The sequence below is a fragment of the Mercenaria mercenaria genome, chromosome 13, assembly GCF_021730395.1.
Source record: "Mercenaria mercenaria strain notata chromosome 13, MADL_Memer_1, whole genome shotgun sequence".
Classification (NCBI taxonomy): Eukaryota; Metazoa; Mollusca; class Bivalvia; order Venerida; family Veneridae; genus Mercenaria; species Mercenaria mercenaria.
The window spans coordinates 80,132,408-80,139,260 of NC_069373.1; the positions used below are offsets into that span (position 1 = coordinate 80,132,408).

The 6,853-nt window shown below is 34.2% G+C and overlaps 1 protein-coding gene across 1 annotated transcript in view; it reads right to left on the minus strand.

Annotated features, from left to right (window-relative positions):
- The window catches only part of LOC123529613 (uncharacterized), a 32,159-nt gene extending 25,666 nt beyond the window's left edge, over window positions 1-6,493 (minus strand). The window contains exon 1 of the mRNA XM_045310008.2: window positions 6,465-6,493. The gene's annotated coding sequence lies outside the window, so the exon portion shown is untranslated. The remainder of the gene's footprint in view (window positions 1-6,464) is intronic.
- Window positions 6,494-6,853: the final 360 nt, after the last annotated feature.

A 6,853-nucleotide genomic window follows, 5' to 3' on the forward strand; every position in this document is an offset into this window, starting at 1 on the left:
GATGAAACCAGAAAGTGCTACAACTTTATGCCCTAAAAAGCGGGCATAAAAGCAAAAGTATGAAAAGAAAAGGTTTATCTTGTTCGATAAACGTAACATTATAAATTTGAATTTTCTTAAGATTTTGCGTAATTTGATATCAAAATTGTACAGTATTACATGCATTCTTCAGACCCCTGTACGTATGTTGTCATAGTATCAAATTATTTTTGACAAACGATAAATATCTTTTATGAACAATATTACAATCGTACAAAATATCGTTTCAGAATCATGGTCGTAAAATGGAATGTAAGATTATGCCTTTACAGTCACCGTGTTTACTTGCCAACATTATTCGTAAGAAGTATTTTCAAGTTGTGTTAAACAGGCAGACTTTAAAAAATAATCTCGAGACGGCTATGGCAGTCCTTTATCGCTCACATAGTACAACTGCTTGTACAGCAAAGCCCCCATCCTTCCTATGGACTGAAAGTGCACGAAAAGGTAACAATAATTTTGAAACAGACCACAGACTTATTCTTTCTAATAAATTTTAGGCATACGAAAAATTGTCAACACTTCAAAAATGAAACAGGGCTTTACTGTTTATAAACGGTTCCGTCTAGTTTAGCATACCATGCACTAAGTAGGTAGACCCTATTTACTTACCTGCTGACAGAAGTAAGTAGTTTTAAAGAACCAAGTCTCAACTGCTATTAGGGACAATATGTGTATTCATGAATCTACTTGCCGTCATATCATTCGTGCCGTATTAGCATTTTCCGAAGACATATGTTTTCACAGAGAAACCTATCATTTTATTTCCAGTAAAGTGATTCAGTGGCCGTCTTGGAATCGAAATAAACACAATGATAGACACAACAATGTAAAGGAAAGCAATTCTACATTATTTTGTAAAATACGGGTTTTTCTTGCCGTATTACCCTCCAAGAATTTGCCGAATTTCAGGGTTGGAACGAACCTTTCAAAAACTGCTTAGAATTTCAGAAAAACGTTGCCTTGTGTTTATAGCCCACAATCTTGGCTTGAGCCTCGTAAAAGAATTATTTAAATCGGTGAAAAAATGAAATACTTACGGTGTTTTTAAGTTTTGAATCGACGGATTTGTTTATAAATTTTCTTGCCGTAATACCCGGAAATGACGTCACAAACCACGTGGTATGTACACACTGTTTAAAGGAATTTAAACAAAATGCAACTTGTTTTTGTGGACTGCAGTGCTTTCTACCAAAATCAATTGTTTTTGATAAGTTTTGTGCCTTGTATGGTATGATCTCTTGTCTTAGTGCTGAACGGACTATAATGTATAGGTTATCTTGACAATATTTCTCTTTAAAAAGTTGACTTACTTCAACCTATAGCAAAAGGCATAACAAGTATATATTTATAGGTTATCAGATTTGTATCGAGAAATATGCATGAGTTCTGCAGCGGAAATATTGCGCAACTTTTGGAGATGCGTATATGTAATAAAAAGATTATTAGTTTTATATAAAGAAATATGCACTCGTTCTTCCGCGGCAGAACTCATGCATATTTCTCGATACAAATCTAATAACCTATAATTAATAGTCGAATAAATTTTCTAAATGAATATGAAAAAAATCTTATCTTGTCCGAAGACCGTTCCGATGGGACAATTCGCTAAATTTTCTTCATTTCTTTCAAACTATATATATCCCCATAAGAGAAAAATGCAAATTTTATAGTATTGTTTATCTGGCATCAGAAGTGTGCCAACATAGCGAATCGTTTTTGGTTGTTTTCACATTTAGCTATAAAGAACATGTCCCCACATTTAGAAACTGATCAACATAAAACTGGCTCTAACCAAAATTGCTTTTATACGAAATAACTCAACATTATGTAAGAAGAGTCATGTTTCCTGTCTCATCTCTTTTGATGTAGATTCAAATGCCATAAAATGAATCTGATAAATCTTATAGGCCTATCCGTGTTCTTCTATAGTTGTTTTAATAAAATATACAGTACGAGATTTGCTTCAAAACCGTAAGAACTTGAAGTAGACTGTTTCGCGCGATTGAAACCCGGTTGTCAATAATATGATTTAAGACCTATGCCTCTCCGTCTTTGACTGTGGTATTATGAATAAGCATATGTGCTATACAAGACATGTTTTAACAATGTACCTTTTAAAGTTGATATGTAGTTTACAAGAAAGATAATTCAAACATTTTTGTTAAGGTTTCTCTCTTCAAAAATGATAAGCGTTTTCCCAACAGTGTGTATAATATATTATAATACATTTACTGTTTAAAAAAAGTAAAATCTTCAAATTCATTACCACCGGTAAGTAGAATTTATTCATACTAGGAAGCTATCAAATATCGCTGTTTCTACCCAAAAGCCCGCACGTGCCGCACATGTCTGGAATGGCACCTTAGGTCATCACCCACCAATAAAACTGGACCTCAGTTCTGTTAGATACACATCATGATATTGTCTAAATGTGCAATTTTATCATTATTTATCATGATAAGAGACTATAGATCAACTGCATAACCTGCCCCGGGTTACTAGAAAAGGATAATAGATCCATATTTAGAAGATTCATCAGGGAAACAAAATTTCGAGGAAAGAAGGGTCCTTGAAAAATTCAAACAACACATCATATATGAAGGTAGATTGTAGCATTAAAGCTGGCGACATTGTAGAAGAGACTTTGAGCAATATTAGCATAATATGTTTCTCAACAGCATCTCTTATTTTAGAGTATCTTCTTGCACTAACTGGACTTTGATGTATGACTCTAATAGAATTTCGAATTAAGTCTAACCGCATTACAACATAATTACTGTCGTTTAACAAGTCCGTTAAAGTGCGATTTAATCTCGTCTTGTCGTGTGGTGTCCCCTTTCCCAGAAGTAGGTTTCTGCTTGGAATCATGTAATTTGGAAGGAAGTTAGAGTGTAAACATTCCTGTAAAAACGCTAAATATTGCAGTAACAAGTCTATAAGTTTATCTGGTGTGAATATACCCAAAGCGTTTCGTTCTGCTACCCAGAATACAATATTCTTGATCATGTACGACAAGGCCATGTCACAAGTGGGTTTAACAACTTTCTTGAAAACCATTTTCAGCAAAATGTAAAGTTTTAATTGCACTGAGTATGTACAAATACTTACATTCACTTTACATTTAAAGAGAATGAAAATTGCGTTTATTTTTATATGTCATAATATCAAGTATAGCCCTTTCCAAGAGATTGCATGCGCAATCTTATATCATTTTTAAAAAGAAAACACGAACAAAATGGCTTCCGTCAAAAAAATCTTAATCAATTGAATACCAAAACTTCAAAATAAAAGTTAAAAAAATAGCTAAATTTAGTTGTTTTTTTTTCTTCTGGTAACAAAGATCAATATTGTATCGATACTACTTTACTTTCTTTATTTAAGGATATTTTAATAAAAATTAGGAACTATATTTTTATCGGAAGGCGAATAATAATATAATGTAGTCGGATCTTTTTGCTATTCTATTTAGATGCTCCCTTTTCTGACACGCTTGGAAAGCAAACCACTTATCATTGTAGCTATCTACTAGAAGAAACATGTAAATATAAAACTTGAATGCCTAGACGGGTATAAAAGATAACAGGTAAGAGAAGATTAACATGGGGAAACCACATGTGGATTTCTTGCAAGTTAAACAAGAATTGTTAGTGCTATTCTAATCAACAAAGGACAACTAGCAAGCAAATAGGAGAAGCAGCACAGACGAAACGCATTTGTTACGTCAGATGTGATTGTGTTCGAAGGTAATGATTTAGACACGTTTACATTATCAGTGTCCAATTAAACAAACATTTGTCAATTCTGTTTAAATGCCGAGATATACAGCTGGAGTAATGGGTAAAAATAAAATCATTTTAATTGTTATAGTATCGATTATTTCACATTTTATTGAATTGCGTACTTACAAAAGACAGATTTCTTAAAGATTCATGATTTTGCTAAACTGACCTACGTATGCCATGATAGGATAACAATACTCTCCCACGCATCGGTCGAATTTTACAATACATTTTTATATCAGCTTATTCATAAAAGGGGTAATTTTAAATTTAAAAAAAGATTCATTAATAAATAAAGGTCGATCTCATGAAGATACTCAAACATACATGTGTACTTTAGGTAGCAAATAAGTGGAACATGTGGTCTAGTGTCTGTAACCACAGTGATAAATACTTCTTTTAATCATGTTAACTGTAGTGATTATGCCAGACAAAAATGTTAAAAAGAGTTATATGGAAGAAAAATGTTATACTTAAAGCTGTGTATTCATTCTTTTAAGTTTAACGTCTGTAAGAAAGTCAACAAATTTTATTATATAGAATCTTATCTTAAGTGGAGTGCATTTTCATTATTTTTTATATTCCATTTTTGCCATTTCTGTGTAAACATGAATTCGAGAGTCTTGTTTCCAACAAAATTTTGGTTGTTTTATGCTTCTTGTAGTGTCCGTAACCATAAGGTGACCTGTACTTAAAACGGCTCAACGAAAATATATCTGTAAATGATGCTAAAGCAAAACTAATATAAATATGAATGACCGAAGGATTGAAATTCTGATTCTCAGAATTTCAACGCCCTGCATGAAAGTTCATTTTCCATCCAACGTACTTGAATGGTTACTGGGTTATGTTTTGGACCTTGAATATGACTGACAGACGGACAGATGCACGCGCCAAAACATAATGCATTGTTCGTCCGTTTTTCCAAAGCGGGCGTTTAAAAACGCTGAATATTTTTTGGAGGTATAAAATCATAAAAAGAAATTTCTAAGTTTCACAACAATTATTAAATAAATTTCTTATGGAATTTACTTTCGTTATGCATTAAAGTTAAATATCCATTTAGTCGTAAAGTACGGCTTCCTTCGGGATCATTGATTTCAACTCATTTAGATTTGAAGATTGAATACTGCTTAAGCCGGTGCTAGGGGGCGTGGGCAGTGTTGCTTTTTCAATTACTGCCCATGAACAGACTCAATCAAACCGAGTCTGCAATTTTCACTATTTGCCTTGTTCTCGGTGCTTCTGAGGGATCTACTTTCCAGATTTTATTAACATACACTACACTAATGCGTTTAGGTAAAATTCGATCCTTTATAAATTTTGATCTCATTCATTTTAAAAAAGTGGTAGTTCTGTAAGAGTGAGGTTAGGTGCACCATAAACCGGTTAAGGCTTCCCAGTGGTGGTTTTGCCACTGACCGTTCCAAGGCGGTGCCCCACTGTGTTCATGTATTTGTTTGTTTTGTCCTTTTGTGTTCATGTTTGTGTATAGTGTGCAAGAGTTGTCCGTGTGTGTCTTTGGGGAGGCTGCGTTTTTTGAACGTGGCTTTCCCTGTTGGATATTCTTCCTTGATTTTTATACACAATGGCGATATCATATTCTGACTATAGCATATAGCATAGACCCCAACAGCGCATGCTATCTTCTCTCAAATTATAAACATTAAATAGCCGAAGATCCTTTATTTTCTAGTGTATTGATCACTGTGTCATTGTCAGAAGTATATTGGAATGCTTGTTTAACGTTAATCTACGGTCATATGGCGATATTTTTACTGCTTATGGTAACGGAGGAAGACTCGAGGTTCCCAACGGGCATTTTTCAGGCATGGGCGGGCACCTGGAAAGAACCAGCGACCTACTGTTAACTAGCTAGATTGCTTTCTCACATGAAGAATTCTACTTCCCTAGCGAGGCATCGAACCCAACAACATGTGGGTACTTAATCCTTAACCACTCGGCAACGAAGGCGAGGTTTGTACCAACGACAAGTGGTTCTAAGTTCTTATCCACTCGGCCACGAAGGCTTCATATATAGACACCTGATATAGCATAACTTTTAGTGCCCAAACCATCTACGCTTATAGACCATGGCACCTTATTAGCTTAGTTTTAATGTAATTTTGTGAAATTTAAATTAGACCTTTTCGTGTTAGTTAACTAAAACTGAAAGTAGGTCTCAACTAGCCTCCAAACAAATGACCAATATCTAATTTTGTTATGATAATTTCAAAAAGTGATAACCTGTCTTCGATATACAACAATATACTGATTGAAGTATTAACAGGTTTTAAGTGTTTCCGAAAGTATCGCTATTCTACATTGTACCTGCACCGGAAATATCCCCAAAACGAAAGTGATAACTAAACAAACAACTTTGTCGCCATTTTTTACCAATAGAGTAAAGACCTTGCTTTATCAATGCTTATTACCGCATCCAAAGATAGAACTATTGTTTTTAAATTAGTAATTGAAGATACATTTGGCCTATGACGTTTGTTAGCAAAATGCAGCATTTAGCGATTATCGGGTTACTGTATTGCAGAAGACATATTTCAATAATAGCCGTACTATTTGATAGGATCAAGCGGTTTGTTACCATCCGATGTTCTATTTATATACCAATATAAAAAATCTAACCTGACAGCAAACTCCAAAGTGTATTTGCTTCTAATACTGCTGCAAATACCTAAGCATATCTGACAAGGTACCGGTCTATCTCAGTAAAGAAAGGTTTCTATATACCAAAATGTCTGTTAGGGTCTCTAGATTACAGAACTGCATGATGCAGTTGCATCATGTGTGGTAGATAACTGATATTCAAGATGGCGTCCAAAATGGCTGCCGAAAATTGTTAAATTTCTGTATATGGAGACTTACGGATATACGGGGGTGCTAAATTGTACATATCTTATTGAAATACACTACAATGTGTGTTATGTTGTCAAGAGGATGATAAAAGGGTTGTTTTTTGGAACATTACTAATATCCAAAATGGCGTTCGGGATGGCTGCCAAATTGAGTAAGAT